This window comes from Rhinolophus hipposideros, assembly GCF_964194185.1.
Source record: "Rhinolophus hipposideros genome assembly, chromosome: 8".
Lineage (NCBI taxonomy): Eukaryota > Metazoa > Chordata > Mammalia > Chiroptera > Rhinolophidae > Rhinolophus > Rhinolophus hipposideros.
This window is the reverse complement of record NC_138054.1, coordinates 21006121-21023507: the sequence shown is the minus strand read 5'-3', so window position 1 is coordinate 21023507 and position 17387 is coordinate 21006121. Positions and strand designations below refer to the sequence as shown.

At 40.3% G+C, this 17387-nt stretch overlaps 1 protein-coding gene across 2 annotated transcripts in view; it reads right to left on the bottom strand.

Moving 5' to 3' along the window:
- CDKAL1 (CDKAL1 threonylcarbamoyladenosine tRNA methylthiotransferase) overlaps positions 1-16493 on the bottom strand; it is a 629213-nt gene extending 612720 nt beyond the window's left edge. The window contains exons 1-2 of one of the 2 annotated variants that reach the window (XM_081056268.1): positions 16391-16493; positions 15544-15587 (exon numbers count right to left, since the gene is read on the bottom strand). The gene's annotated coding sequence lies outside the window, so the exon portion shown is untranslated. The remainder of the gene's footprint in view (positions 1-15543; positions 15588-16390) is intronic. The other variant, XM_081056269.1, reaches the window with a different exon arrangement.
- Positions 16494-17387: the final 894 nt, after the last annotated feature.

Here is a 17387-nt window from a genome sequence, read left to right as displayed (position 1 = left end):
TTCATAGAGTATTCCATTTTCTTCAGCATACTTACTTTCTCCATTCCCTTATGCCAGTTCAGACCTTTAGACTCCCCCCTTTTATGTTTTTGTTGTCACAAAGTATCCCTATTTGAGTTGATTCCTGCCTGCACTGCAGTAGCAAGTTGTCTTTTTCTTCTTTAAGTGTTTTTCTTTTTCTTCTTTACCCTGTATGTTATGTTTAAGTGTATAGTGCCCTATTTTGTGTAGGAGTTGCCATTTCCTGCTTCTGTCTGTCTGTTCATAATACTCCTCATGGTTTTGTATTCTTCTGATTTTTTGTTTCACGTTGAATAGCATCCTTCAGTAGTTCTTGTAATGCAGATCGTTTGTTAGAAAATTCCTTCAGTTTCTGTATGTCTGGAAAGATCTTTATTACTCCTTCATATCTAAAGGATAGCTTTGCGGGATATATTACTCTTGCTACATAATTTCTCTCTTTCAATAGTATGAAAATTTGAGTCCACTCCCTCCTGGCTTATAGAGTTTCTGCTGAAAAATCTGATGGCAATCTAATGGGCTCTACTTTATAGGTTACGGCTTTTCTTTCCCTGGCTGCCTTGAGAATTCTTTGTCATTAATTATTGACAGCTTCAATGTAACATACCTGTTAGGATTGAGGTAATTAGGTGTTCTACTTGCTTCTTGGATTTGAAGATCCAGTTCTTTCCACAAGTTTGGAAAGTTCTCATTAACTATTTATTTGAATATACTTTCTGTCTGTTCCCTTCTCCCTTTCTTCTCCTTCTGGTATACCCATTATTCTTATGTTGCTCTTTCTGATAGAGTCAGAAAGTTCTTGTAGAGTTCATTTCTTTTAACTCTCAAGTCTCTCTCTTCTTCCATCTTCCATCTTCAGCTCTATTATCTAAGCTGGTTATTTCACTCTTCATTTCTTTTACTGAGTTCTTAATCTCAAGAATTTCTATTTGGTTCTTTTTTAAAATTTCAATCTATTTGGTAAAATGTTCATTTTGTTCTTTGATTGTATTTCTGAGTTCATTCAACTACCTATCTGTGCTTTCTTGCATCTCATTGAGTTTTTTCAGAACTGCAGTCTTGAATTCTCTGTCATTTAAATCACATATTCCCATGTCTTTAAGTTCATTTTCTGGAGACTTTTCATTTTATTTCTGATCTGCCTTGTTACCTTGTTTGCTCTGAGCTCCGGTCTGTGGCCTGTGGCTCACAGCCCATATCTCTGCACTTCCTCCTTTCTTTCCCCACCCCCTCACTAAATTTGCATACCTTTAGGTGATTCAATTTGTAGGTCTCTCAGACATGCCTGTGTACTGCACAGGGAATCCTTTTTCTTTTTATTTTTAAGATTTTTTTTTTTAATTGGGGAAGGGGAACAGGACTTTATTGGGGGACAGTGTGTACTTCCAGGGATTTTTCCAAGTCAAGTTGTTGTCCTTTCTATCTTACTCGTGGAGGGCACAGCTCAGCTCCAGGTCCAGTGGCCGTCGTTAGTTGCAGGGGGCGCAGCCCACCACTCCTTGCAGGAGTGGAACCGGCAACGGCAACCTTGTGGTGGAGAGGACTCCTCCAATCAACTGAGCCATCCGGGAGATCAGCGGCAGCTCAGTTCAAGGTGCTGTGCTCAATTTAGTTGCAGGGGGCGCAGCCCACCATCCCTTGTGAGAGTCAAGGAATCCAACCAGCAACTTTGTGGTTGAGAGCCCACTGGCCCATGTGGGAATTGAACCAGCAGCCTTCAGCGTTAGGAGAACAGAGCTCCAACCACCTGAGCCACAAGGCCTGCCCAGGGAATCCTTTTTTGACTTATAGCTGTTCAATTTGTTGTATCTTCCAGGCAGATTTCAAGAAGCTCTCCTCATGCTGCCATTTCTGTGACGTAATCCAATTTTAATACTTATTATACAGCTATAGCAATCAAGACTGTGTACTATTGGTAGAAGAATAGAAACATAGATCAACAAAATGGAACAGAAAACCTGAACATAGATCCACACAAATATCCCCAAGTGATTTTTCACACAAGTGCAAAACCAATTCAATGGAGGAAAGATAGCCTTTTCAACACTTAGTGCTGGAGGAACCGGACATTTATAGACAAAAGAAAATAAACCACAACCTAAATCTCGTACTTTGTACAAAAATTAATTCAAAATGTATCATGAGTTAAAATATAAAATGTAAAACTATAAATATAAAATGTAAATGTAAAAATAAATATAAAATTTAAATGTACATTTAAATATAAAATGTAAAACTTTTAGAAAAATTCATAAGAGAAAATCTTCTAGACCTAAAGCTAGATGAAGAATTCTTAGAAAAATTCATAAGAGAAAATCTAGACCTAAAGCTAGATGAAGAATTCTTAGACTTGACACCAAAAATCACAATCCATAAAAAGAAAAATTAATAAATCTAGACATCATCAAAATTAAAAACTTCTGTTCTGCAAAAGATCCTTTTGAGAATGAAAATGAAAAGAATGAAAAGTCAAGCAACACAGTGGAAAAAAATATTTGCAAATCACGTATCTGACAAAGGATTGGTAATGCAGAACTCAAAATACAATACTAAAACAACCAATAAAATTAGAAAATGGACAAAGAACATAAAGAGATATTTCATCTAAGAGGATATACAGAAGGCAAATGAGCACATGAAAAGAGATTCAACATTACTAACCATGAGAGAAATACAAATTAAAACCACATTGAGATCTCACGACACATCTATCAGAATGGCTTAAATGATAAATAATAAAAACACTAAAGGCTGCCAGGATGCAGAGTAACTGAATCGTTCATACAGTCCTGGTATATAAAAATATAAAATAGTACAGTTGTTCTGGAAAAACGTTTACCACTGTTTTTAAAAAACTAATCATGCAACTACAATGCAGCCTGGCAACTGTATTTCTTGGGGTTATCCAAGAGAAACAAAGATTTCTAATCACACAAAAACCTGAACACAAACATTTACAGCAGCTTTCTTTGTAATAGCCAAAACCTGGAAACAACCTAAATGCCCTCAATGGGCTGAATGGTTAAACATACTGTGGTACATCCATACCACAGATTACTACTCAGCAATGAAAAAGAATGTATTATTGATACATGCAACAACCTGGATGAGTCTCCAGTGAGTCATGAAGAGTGAATACAGCCAATCCAAAAAGGTCACATACTGTATGATTACATTTATACAACATACTTGAGATTTAAATAACAAAATTATAGAAATGGAGAACAGAATAGTGGTTGCCAAGAACTAAGGACAGGATGGGTGGGAGGAAAGTCAATGTGACTATAAAAGGGGAACATGAGAGATCCTTGTGGTGATGGAAATATTCCTATATTATGACTATATCAATGTCAACATCCTCGTTGCTGTGATATTGGATTACAGTTTTGCAAGACATTACCATCGGGGAAAACTGGGTAAAGTATACAACATCGCCACATAATTTTTATAACTATAAGTGAATCTACAATTATGTTAAAATACTTAAAAGAAAAATAAACTACCAGGAAAAATAAAAAGGAAAGCCAAAGAAAATGGACATGAATATACTTACTGTAGTACTACTACTAATACTATGTCCAGACACGAAGCAAGTTCTCACAGGATCACCTCATTAACCATTCACAACTCCATGAGGGAGGTAGTGTTATTACCCTCACTTTAAAGAGCAATCTGAAACACAAAGAAGCTAACTTACCCAAAGAGCACAACAAGGATTCCAGGTCTAATGAGGCAGAGCCCACATGCCATGCAATACTCTACTGACTACTTAATGTATGGTCACACTCAGTGACCACTATTCTTCATCTGGGCCGCTTAAACCAGTGTTCAGGATCCTACTCTCCTCTGGTCTCAAGCCTTTCCGATGAATTTTCCTTCTCTTCAATTGCCAGATTCCCATTTTTCCATTAACAACTTTCAATTAACAGTGGCTTCCAGCCAGACTCATTTTGTACCCTTTACTGTAATATACTCTTTACAACTGTGACTAATTATGCCCTATAAATCAGATAAACCTGTGTTCAAATCTAAGCTAGCTTTACATTGCAACCAAGAGCAAAAGATTAGAAATAATCCAGATGGCAATCAAGATCTGGCTACATTAGAGTTAACGTGCATACCACATGGGCATTGCAGGATTGTCAATCACAGGCCTCCTCCTTCCACAGACACAGAAATGTGGCACGTGACCCAGTCCCGTCAAAATAACCCAGGAGGATCCTGGCCACAGTGATTGGTTCAGGGTTGGATATGACAAGCCTAGCCAATCAGATTGATCACAAAGACTTCTATGCCAAAGCTAACAGGAGAGATGGCTTCTCTTTTCATGGAAGTGGCTAAGTTGGCAAGATGTCACCTTGAGTATGCTAGGGACCATCTGCCAGTCACAAGGCAGAAGTCTAACTAAAGAATGAAGCCTAGTAAGAGCTGGAAAGATACACAGCCATACTGATATTATTTGAGTCACTGGATCTAACCAATGCCTGAAGCCGTATGTCACTCTGCCCAATCATGTGAGCCAATAAATTTCCTCTGTGACTTAAATTAGTTTGAGTTGAGTTTTCTCTCTTTCAAACAAGAGCCCTGGCCAACTCAGCAAACTAGATAAGGTGAAATGAACTAAGTTAGTCTCTCAAATTCGTTCTATTTATTTAATATGTTAACTATCAATGAAAAATGGTTCTGCAGTCATATAAATTTAGGAAATTCTGCCTAACAGATACCCAAATGTACTGGTAGAGCAAAGACTATGAAGAACCTCACTAAAGACACTTACACTCGTTTATCTTAGGAATTTTCTGAAAATTTCTCACAGATTTTCTCCTAATGACGGTAAAGATGGTACTGAATACAGAAAGCTTGAATGAAGCTGATCCCAGATCCCCACCCACATTCCACACAGATGGATGACTTCCTTCGTTTACCAGGAAAATGATTCTTTGCCCATGTACTCTGCCTACCAATCTGTTACTATGAATAACTGTCCACCTCACTAAGAACAATCCTTCTACTCTGACCTACTCAAGCAAAGAATTCAGCAACGCTCCCTCTTCTGGCATCATCACTAACTGTCTCGCTACTGCATCATTACTATCCGGATATAAACATACTATTACTTTTCCAATTTAAAATACAAAAATCTTACTTGACCCCACTTCCTTCACTTACTTCCTCTATCATTTTTCTCTTTTAAAGGAAAACTCCTTGCAAGAGCTATCTATACTTACAATCTCCAATTTCCCCATCCCATTCTTTCATGAACCAGGCTTTCACCCTCACCACTCCACCAAAGCTGCCTGTCATTTCAATGACTTCCAACAATACGTACAATGATCAATTCTCATTGATCTCAATGATCAATTCCCTTATATGAGCCCAACTGCAGCATTTGACACTACTGACCATTCCCTCCTTAAGTCATTTTCTTCACTGGCTTCTGGGACACCACACTCTCCGAGTTTTCCTCCTACCACATTAGCAATTTAAGTATCCTTTGCGGTTCCTCCTCATCTCTCCAACTTCTCAATGCCGGAGTGTCCCCATTATAGGATTTCTTCTCTTCTCTAGTTATAGACATATCCTGATCTCATCCAGTCCCATGGCCTTGAAATAACACCCATATGCTTATACAACCAGCCCCAACCCTCCCCTGAACTTCAGACTCACGTCAAACTGCCTATCCGACACCCCTACTTCAATGTCTAATAGTTATTTCAAACTTCAAAAGTCAAAAAGAGAACTCTTGTCTACGGCCATACCAGCCTGAACGCGCCCGATCTCATCTGATCTTGGAAAAAGAGAACTCTTGATCTTCTCCCCACCTTACCCCACACGCAAACACCACACCTGATCCTTCCACAACTTTCCCCATCTCATTTAAAGGCAATCCCAACCTTCTACCTGCTCAGATCGAAGACCCTGGAATCATCCCTGAGTCCACCTTCCTTCACTCGCATCCAATCCACCAGCAAAATCCTGTTAGCTCTATCTTCAAAATACATTCAGAGTCTGACTGTTTCTGACCATATCTGTTGTTATACACTTGGTCTAAACCAATGTCAACTCTTGCCTAGATTACTGGCAATTAGTCTTCCTGCTTCTATTCTTAATTCTTGACATTTCAGCACAGAAGCCAGGGATACCCTTAAAACCTAATCCCTTTAAAAACCTCATTTCGAGCTTGTTATCAAAACCTTCCAACGTCTTCCACTTTCGAATAACAACCCAAAATCACTCCAAATATTTCCAAGGACATATATAATCAGTTTCGTGTTACCTCTCTGACCCTACTTCCCACCACTCACCCCTCACTCCACTTGACCGTGCCATTTCACACATACCGTGCCATTTCACACATACCAAGTACACTTAGCTCAGGATCTTATTCTTGCCTAGAATGCCTTCAAGCCCTTCAGGACTTCACAAATGTCACCAGTGAGGCTGTCTGAGCAACTCCCACCTCACTATGTACACACTCACTTCCTATTCCAGTTCTCCACCTTGTTTTCTTACCATGGCACTTCATCACCTGCTTAGGTGTTTTCATTATTTTGTTCCTGTCTACCTATTTCTATTAGAATATACTCTGTGAGAATAAAGGTTTTTTTGTGCTTTGTTCACTCTTTTACCCCAAGTGATACCTAGAACTACTCGTATGTCTAGCATATTGCACATTCTCAGTATTCTTTACTGTAGACTACCCAGTTTAACAAAATATGGCCCCTACCTGCCTCCTCTGCCACCGCCCACTCTGCACCAACTATACTAACCTTTTAGATATTCTGAGTATGCCAAACTAGTTTCTGACTCAGGGGCCTTCACAATTGCTATTCCTCAGACTGGACTATCATTCCCCAGATATCTGCAGGCCTTGCTGCCTACTTATCTACTCAAATGACACCTCCTTGGAGTGGCCTTTCTGAAGGTCTAAAATAACCACACACTGACCAAGCATTCCCATACATACTCACTAACCTCTAACCCTGCTTTGTGCTTCATTTTTCTTCATAACACTTACCTACCTGATAGCATATATATAACCACGTCTTTCTCATTACAATGTAAGCTCCACAAGAACAAAGGGGTATCTCTTTTTCACCACTATATCTACAACACCTATAATAATGCCTACCTAACAGGGACACAATATTTGCTAACTGACTGAATAAAATTCTTGTTTATGTTGAATTCAGCTAATCCTTCCACAATACAGGAGAAAAGTTGAAGTAAATTCCTAACCCCTATCACTACTATTTTATGAAATAATTAAGGTAAGTGAGAACGGCTAAGACCAGGTAGTACCACTGAATGTTACTAAAAAGCTACCGAAGAACTATGAATTGAATGACATATTAAAAGTCACCTTTTAGAAATTACACAATTTTAACATCCCATAGAAAACAGAAGGAAAACAGAATGGAAGAAGAGGGGTTTGTTGCAGCAGACATCCAATATCACAGAGTTAGAGAAGTAGAGAACATTGCTAAGCCTCTTATTTTACAGAACTGAAGTCCAGAGAAGCTAAAAGATTTGCACACTGATAGACCCAGAATAAGTACCTAGGCTGTAGTGTCCAACACGACAAGAGCAGTGGGAAGTGAGAAGGGTGGCACAAGGTTAAGAAAGACAGCAGACAAGAGTAGAGTGCAAGCAGGGGCCAAGGGACTCAAGCCTCAAAGACTGAGTCCCGAATTGTGCCAACGCATGGCTTTGCTTAGCTAGGTGTGGAAGTAAAAGAAGTAAAGCTTGTCAACCTCAAGATCTGTGAATCCCATACATTATAATAGGAAACTGATTTAAGCCAATCACACTTGCCTGCAGGCAATGGAACTGCAGTCTCAGGATACGTACTTCCCCAAGGTACAAAACCTTTATGGATATAAACAGATGGAGAGCATATCATTGAGTCACTTCCCCTGCAGGTGCAGGAAGGAAGACAGCCACAGAGGCAGAGGCTCTCCTTAGCCGGGGGACGGTGGGAGGCTGTGCCCATCTCTACCGACCCGGCAAGTTCCCCAGATGGTCCCCAAGTGGCTGTGTCTGGCTTGGGTTGTCCTCACCATGGGGAATCTTACTCGTCATTGACTAGCCAGCCATCTTTTCGTAGCCAAACAGGGAAACATAAGGTGTACGCACAAAGGTGAAGCAAAGTCCCTGAAAGGATCCGTCTCACAAACTCTCCTTGCTTTAGTGGCAAGTACGAGGAGACAGACAGGTAGGCTGCTGCATGGCAACACTAGGCCTTCTCTCAACACCACACTCTCCCACTATGGCTCTGCCTCATAGGCAAAGCACAAACAATGCGAGAATCTAACGTGACCCTAAGATATAAACACATGCCAAAAAAGAAAAGGGGGGAAGAGGGCAAAGGAAATACAGGAAATCACTTAAGAAATGCAAATAGCCAATAAGCATAGGAAAGAATACTCACATACACTAATGGCAAGTATTTAAACATGAATTTTCATCTATCCCACTGGCAAAAAAGACTGACAAACACCCTACTGCTGGCTGAAAGCATAAAACTGGCAGTACATATCAAACTTTAAAACATAGATATCCCTTGACTGAGCAATTCCATTCATAGAAATTCCTTCTAGGAAGGCAATGGAGACAAAGACAATAAAATGTAGAGGTCCCTAAACTTAGCAGCACATCATAGCACCTAAACAATCTCACTCATCACTAGTAATAAAGTTTTTACTTCCAACAGTTAGAGGGAATCGTTAGCCTTTAGAAGTTTTTGAATAACTAATAAGGAAACGGAAATTTGAGAACAAAAGAAAAGCAAGATAATGGAACAACAGGATCATATAAAGTTATTTCTAAAAGGTAGAGGAAATCAAGTTTGATAAAGGGAATAAAAACAGAGTCAGTGAGGGCCGGCCTGGTGGCTCAGGCAGTTAGAGCTCCATGCTCCTAACTCCGAAGGCTGCCGGTTCGATTCCCACATGGGCCAGTGGGCTCTCAACCACAAGGTTGCCGATTCAACTCCTCAAGTCCCGCAAGGGATGGTGGGCTCTGCCCCCTGCAACTAAGAACACTGAACACAGCACCTTGAACTGAGCTGCTGCTGAGCTCCCGGATGGCTCAGTTGGTTGGAGCGTGTCCTCTCAACCACAAGGTTGCCAATTCAATTCCTCGAGCTCCACAAGGGATGGTGGGCAGCGCCCCCTGCAACTAAGATTGAACATGGCACCTTAAGCTGAGCTGCTGCTGAGCTCCCAAATGGCTCAGTTGGTTGGAGCGCATCCTCTCAAACACAAAGTTGCTGGTTCGACTCCCGCAAGGGATGGTGGGCTGCGCCCCCTGCAACTAACAACAGCAATTGGACCTGGAGCTGAGCTGCACCTTCCACAACTAAGACTGAAAGGACAACAACTTGAAGCTGAATAGCACCCTCCACAACTAAGACTGACAGGACCACAACTTGACTTGAAAAAAAGTCATGGAAGTACACATTGTTCCCCAATAAAGTCCTGTTCCCCTTCCCAATAAAATCTTAAAAAAAATAAAATAAAACAGAGTCAGTGAAAAGGGAAATAGTGAAAATGATAGAAAGAAAAGAGAATGCAATATCATAGAGTACTAGTAATTTACACAGGTGATTTGTTAGGAGAGCTGTTATAATATCAATTACCCAGGTCGCATTCTGAATTAGAATCTTCAAGACAAGAACATAGGGATGCAAACGTAAAACCTGCCCAGGTGATTCCACTAAACACCCTGATCAAGAACCACCATTCTCTTCCAGCAGAGGCTCTGTTTTGAGTGCTTATAGTATTCATGTGTATTCATGTGACGCGCTTTTGGAAACTACCTAAAACTGAGCTTCAGTACAGTTCAATCAACCTCTGGGGACAGAGATTAAGCATCAATATTTTTTTTAAACTTTCCAATAGTTCTCATGTGTATAGCCACAGTTGTGAAACAAAGTCCTACACCAGTAGTTTTCAAAATGTGGTTCCCAGACCAGCACAATCAGAATCACTGGGTAACTTGTTAAAAATGAGAGGTCTTGAGGACCTAGACCTACCAAATCAGATATTCTAAGGAAAGCCCAGCAATCTTTAAAAACTTTCCAGGTGATTCTGATATGCAATAAAGTTTAAGAATCACTGTCTGACTTATTATTTCATAAAAATCATCTAGAATACTTGTCAAAATATATTACGTGATCAGCTAATTTTCAACAAGGGTGCCAAAAAAACTCAATGGGGAAAAGAACAGTTTTTTCAATAAATGCTGCTGAAACAACAGGATAGCCACACATGCAAAGAATTAAGTTGGATTCCTAACTCACATCATATCCAAAAATTAACTGAAAATGGATCACATACCAAAAAAGCTAATACTACAAAACTCTCAGAAGAAAACACAGGTGTAAAACTTCATGACATTAGTTAGATTAAGCACTGATTCTTGGTTATGACACCAAAATGAATAAGCAACAAAAGAAAAAACAGACTGGATATCACCAAAATTTTAAAAATATATGTTTCAAAGGACACTATCAAGAAAGTGAAAAGACAACTCAAACAATGGGAGAAAAGATTTGCAAATCATATGTCTGATAAAGGTCTAGTATCAGAATACATTTAAAAAAACTTACAACTCAACAACAGAAAGACAAATAATCCAGTATAAAATATGGGCAAAGAATCTGAATAGACATTTCTCCAAAAACATAAAAATGGCCAATAAGCACATGAAAAGATGTCAACATCATTAGTTGACATTAGCTAACCACTTCACACCCACTAGGCTTGCTAGAAATCAAAAAGACAGAGAATAATAATGTTGACAAGGATGTGGATTAGAACACCCAGAGAGAAAGAAAACAGAAAAGGAAAGGGACCAAGCCTTGAGGAATTCCAAATTTAACTGCCAAAGAGAAGAGAACGAGCTTTTAATGGCAACCAAGAAGCAGTCACCAGAGAAGGAAAAAAATCAGTAGTTCATAGAAGGTGAAGGCAGAGAGCATGTCGAAGAAATGAACATAATCAGTGCTACTCAATGCAGATAAAAGGTTAAGTAAAATGCATGAAAATGTTTCTTGGACTTAGTGATATGAAGATTATGGCATTCCCATACAATATTGGTGGCAAAATTACTAAGAACTTAGGCTTTCTGCACATTATAATGTGTAACATGTCACTCAAATATAAAAGGTCTAACATAAATGAGTACAGGAAGCTCTGGTCAAGATGGCGCAGTAGGTCAACACAGTGCTCACCTTCTCTCACGACCACATCAAAATTACAACTAAACTATAAAACAACCATGAGAATCGCCTAAGATCTTGCTGAACCAAAGACCTACACCTAAGGATATACAGAAGAAGCCACCTCAAGACTGGTAGGAGGGGAAGAGACACGGAACCAGCTGGTCCCACACCCATGAGTGACCATTAAAAATTGGAAAAGGAAAAAAATGAAAAAAATGGAAAAAAAAATTGGAAAGGATATCTTGGCTGCAGAGGTCCCCCTTGAAGGAGCAAGGGAGTCCCAGCACTAAACCAGGCTCCCCAGACCAGGGTTCCAGTGCCAGCGAGAAAAATCCCCATAATTTCTGATTGTGAAAACCAGTGGAGATCGTGGCTGAGTGAGACCGAGGGCAGCTGGAGTCCCAGGTACTCTTCTTAAAGGGACCGTGCATGGATTTACTCACCAATGGAATCACTGGCTGAGCTCCGGCACTGGAGCCGCAGCTGGAGATAGGGACATACAGGGAGGAACTGAATTGTCTGGCGTCAGGATGAAGGCTGAAGGAGGAGCTTTCTCGCGATGGAGGATCTGGCAGAAGCCACTGTTTCTTTGTTGAGCCCTTCCCAGCATGTAGACGCAGGGAGCTGCCATATCTGAGTTTCCCTCAAGCTGGCTAACACCATTCATTTGCCACAACCAGGTAATTCTGAGACCCAGTCCCACCCAACTTTTAGACACACACAAGCAGCTTCCAGTGGCTTTTTCATACAAACCGCCTGCCCTGGCTCATGCTACAGACTTTCCTAGGGTCTCTCAAAAGTTCACAAAACCCAGACAAACAGCATCTGGCTCGAGTATGTCCTGTACCTCTAGCTGCACAGCCCTAAGCCTGGCACTAGCGGCAGCTGGCTTTGGTTTGTGATCTGGCCTCTCAAGGCCCTTCAGGCACAGCAAGGGCAGTGGCCATCTGTGGATTGGCCACTCCTATTGGGTGGATCCAAGTGGGGTAGAGGGCTGCAGCTGAACTTGACCTACAGCAGGTCCCCTCCCAGGTGGCCCTGGGGCTGGCGCACCCAGCAGCCAGCTTCAATACGAGCTGGAGCATCACCCAGCCGCCTCCATGGATGACACACCAAAGGGCAGATTAGGCAGGCATCAGAGCCCTGTGAGGTAGATCCTGCTCTGGAGAGAGCCCATTTACCACAACTCCTCCACTGTTGTCACAGCCAGTCCTCACAACCAGTGAGCCCAGGGGTCGATCCCTCCCACTGATAGGCAAACAGCAACCAGGACTCAACTACAACAGGAAGACACACACAAGTCACAAAAGGGACATACCTGGAGTGCACAAGTCAGGTGACATGGAAGACCATGCCACTAAGTCCCACAGCACACCTACTACATAAGGCCACTCTACTAAGATCAAGATATATAGCAGCCCTACCTAATACACAGAAACAAACACAGGGAGGTGGCCAAAATGGAGACAAAGAAAGATACCCCAAATAAAAGAACACAACAAAGGTCCAGAAAAAGAACTAAACAAAATGGAGACAAGCAGTCTACCAAATGCAGAGTTCCAAACACTGGTTATAAGGATGCTCAATGATATCAGGGAGAACTTCAACTAAGAGATAGGAAACATAAAAATGGAGATAGAAAACATAAAAAAGAACCACTCAGAAATAAAGAATAACAGAAATGAAGAATACATTACAGGTAATCAATAATACATTACAGGTAGATTAGATGAAGCAGATGATCAAATCAGCGATTTATAAGATAAGTACCAGAAAACATCCAATCAGAACTCAAAAAAAAAAAGAACCCAAAAAAATGAGGACAGTTTCAGGGGCCTCTAGGACAACATCAAGCATACCAACATTTGTTTATAGGGATACCAGAAAGAGAAGAAAGCAAGGAATTGAAAACCTATTTGAAGAAATAATGATGGAAAACTCCCCTAACCTAGCGAACAAAAGAGATATACAAGCCCAGGAAGCACAGATAGTTCCAAACAAGATGAACCCAAAGAGGCCAACACCAAGACACATCATAATTAAAAAGCCAAAGATTAAAGACAAACACAGCATCTTAAAAGCAGCAAGAGGAAAGCAATGAGTTATGTACAAGAGAGTGCCCGTAAGACTGCCACCTGATTTCCCAACAGACACTTTGAAGGCCAGAAGGTATTGGCAGGAAATATGCAAAGTGATGAAAAGCCAGGACCTACAACCAAGATTACTCTACCCAGCAAAGCTATCATTCAGAATTGAAGGACAGATGAAAAGCTTCCCAGACAAAAAAGCTAAAGCAGTTCATCACCACCAAACCATAATTACACAGAATCTTAGAGGAACTTCTTTAAAACCAAAAAATAAAAAAATAAAAAATAAAACACAAATAAAATGGCTAAATAAAATCACTATATACCTATCAACAATTACTTTCAACATAATAGGATTAAATGCTCCAATCAAAAGACAGGGGTTTGCAGGGCAGGGTGGCGGGGGGGGGGGGGGGGGTTGCTGAATGGATAAGAAAACAAGACCCTTACATATGCTGCCTACAAGAGACTTGCTTCAGACAGAAAGATACACACAGATTGAAAGGGATGGAAAAAGACATTTCATGAAAATGGAAACAAACAAACAAAAAAGCTGGAGTAGCAACGCCTATATGACAAAACAGACTTTAAAACATAGACAATAACAAGAGACAAAGAAGGCCCTAGTAATCCCACTTCTGGGTGTTTATCCAAAGAAACCAAAATCGCTACTTCAAGGAGACATGCTCATGTATATGTTCACTGCAGCATTATTTACAATAGCCAAGATATGAAGGCAACCTGGGTGTCCCAGAATGGATGAATGGATAAAGAAGAGGTGGTACATAATGGAGTATTAGTCAACTGTTAAAAAAACTGAATCTTGCCATCTGTGACAACATGGACCTAGAGGGTATTGTGCTAAGTATAAGTCAGACAGCAAAAGACAAATGTCGTATGATTTCACTTATAAGTGGAATCTAAAGAACAAAATAAAAAAAAATAAAAAGAACTGAAACAAATTCATAGATACAGAGAACATTTTGATGGTTGCCAGATGGGACGGGGATTGGGGATGGATGAAAAGGGAGAAGGGATTAAGAAGTATAAATTGGTTGTTACACAGTAATCATGGGGATGTAGGGTATAGCATAAGAAATATAGTCAATAATACTGTAATAATTATGTATGGTATCAGATGGGTACTAGATATATTGCGGTGATAGACGGGAGGGTGGTTGGGGGCAGGGTGAAAAAGATGAAGGGATTAAGAAATACAAAGTGGCAGTTATAAAATAGTCATGGGGATATAAAGCATAGGAAATATGATCAATTATAAGGCAATTATATGATCTCAGTTATATGTGGAATCTAAAGAACAGAATAAATGAGCAAACAAAACAGAAATAGACTCAGAGATATAGAGAAAAAACTGATTGTTGCTAGATGGGAGTAGGGTGTGGATGGGGGAGAAGGTGAAGTGATTAGAAAATACAAATTGTTAGTCACAAAATAGTCACAGAGATATGAAATACAGTATGGGGAATATAATCAATAATGTTGTAAAGACTATGTATGTTGTCAGATGGGTACTGGATTTATCTGGAGGATCACATCATAGACTGTATAGATGCCTGACCACTGAGCTATACACCTGAAGCTGAAGTAGAATAATGTTAAATGTCAACTATAATTAAATATATATATTAGTCACAGGATGTAAATAAAATTCAGTATAGGGAACACAGTCAATGGTTTATAACAGTTATATACAATGTCACAGGGGCAGTAGGTTGTGGGGGTTATCACTTTGTGAGGGGTGTAACTATGCATAGTGCCAGGTGGGTACTAGTCAGGGGGATCACTTTGTAAATTATGTAAATGTCTAACCACTATGCTATACACCTGAATTAATATAAAATAATACTGAACGTCAACTGTAATTGAAAAATTAAAAAGGGGAGGAGGATAAAGGGGAATAAGAAGTTCAAATTTCCCGGTATAAAACAAATAAGTCTTGGGGATACAGCATAAAAAATATAGTCAATAATGTGATAGCATGGTATGGTGTTAGACGGTTGCTAGACTTATTACGGTGATCACTCCTTTAGCACAGGGAATGTCATCAATAATAGGGTAATAACTATGCATAGTGCCAGGTGGGTACTGTTGAATAACTCATGACGACAATGACACCTGAAACTAATATAATATTGTATGTTAACTACATTTTAATAAAAACCTTTAAAAAATAAAACAAATGAGTACCTTGATTGCCTGCAAGTAGTCTCAAATCCTCTTGAAAGAAGAGTCTGGAAAATAAAAACTTCTCAGAAAAAGGAAATTTGCAGTTAAGTTCCAAAAACCACAGTCAGGACCCTTTGAAACTTCCTAAAAGGGATTAGACTCTAGAGAAGGCTGCTTTACACAGCAAGGTTAATAATGTTCCACACTATTTCCAAACCCTTTCTGATTAAAACAGGTGTGTTGACTTCTGCCATAGTTGCCATGACTGAGCCATGGTCATACTATCCAGCAAGCCCTACAACACGTCTGCGTGATTCAAGGAATACCAACTACAAAAAAAAAAAGAAAAAGAAAAAAGGAATAAGGCAATGAAGTAGACGTCTAGATCACCTTCCATCCGAAAGACACGCGTTGCCCCGAGACTCCGAGAGAGGTCTGATGAATAAACGAGAAGTGAAAAAAACAAGACACCTGCTCTCCTAACGTCAGTTTCAATTCCCAATGAGATACGGCTGTGAAAGCCAGCTGACTGCGACAGCCTCCTCCCGGGCCACAAATTCACTAATGGATTCTGGAAAGTGGGAAAATGAATGGAGTTAAACTGGACACTAAGGAACGAGGTCCCTCAACCACTCCTTGCAGCCCTGCAGCACCTGAGGCCAACGACCCGGTCCTCACTTCTCGCTGTGTTACCAGCCTCCCTGTTCCCCCAACCCAGCCGGCCAGTTAACTGCGAAACAAACAAGCAAAGGGCCAAAAAAGACTGAAACTGGAGAAACGAGGCTCCGCCATAAAAGGAGCTCCAGCCACACTCAGCCCCTCACAGATCCACCGGCCTCCCTTACCCAGTAGTCAGGAAATAACATACCAGTCCAAAGTGAAATAGACCACACGCCGCTCTCCCCAACCTGCGGAGACTTCAGATGGAGCTCGCCATGACACCTACGTCCCGCCACGTTATCTACGCATGCGCGGCTACGGTGGCCGGGAGCGATCCAATCCCGTCAATGCTGAAGTGCGCGTTCTGGTTTAATTTAATTTAATAGTGATTACGCTTACATTTCCTTTGCTTGCAGAAGCATAAATGCGCTCCCGAGGCATCGGGTTCTTAACATCGATTGATAGCTTACTTCTGAGCTGTTACTATGTGTGAAGCACTGTGTTAAGGCAAGAGTTTTACATAAACATTTTCTCCTGACCTACTTACTATTTTATTTTACAAAAGAGTAAACTGGGGATTTAAATACTTGCCCAAAGTTTAGTACTTTTCCAAAGTTACTCCACTAGTAGTAACTGCCCTCTGTTATGAATCCAGGTCTAGCTGAATCCCCAAAAACCTGCTCATTTTATTACAGTTCACTGGCTTCCTCAACCTTTTGTGAAAAGAGATCATATTAGGGAAGAGAATAGAAAAGATAGAGAAACAGCAATTGGTAGATTAAACTTAATATAGATCATTTAACACCAAGCAAGTTTTTCTGAATGCTTAGAAGACAGTTTAGCAGAGAAAAAGAACTTTCATTGAGTATACTGACACTGACCTGTCTTACATGTGTTACCTCATGTTTAAACAGTGTCTTTTACTCAAGACACTGTATTTGACCTTCTGTTCACCAGAAAAGCATCTCCACTTTAAAAAGTGGAGACCATGGGCCGTAAACAGGAAGTCAGAAATCATGAGCTTTCTGTCTGACTCTGGGGTTTCACAGTGATTTGGAGCAATTGTTTTATTTTATAGATGTCATTCCTAGTGTAATTCCCTCTAATTACAATGCCACCCTTTGCTCATACTCGTACATATCCCTAAAAGAATCTAAACTATGACCTGGAGTCTACTGCAGTCCTCACCTGGTGATAAATGTATG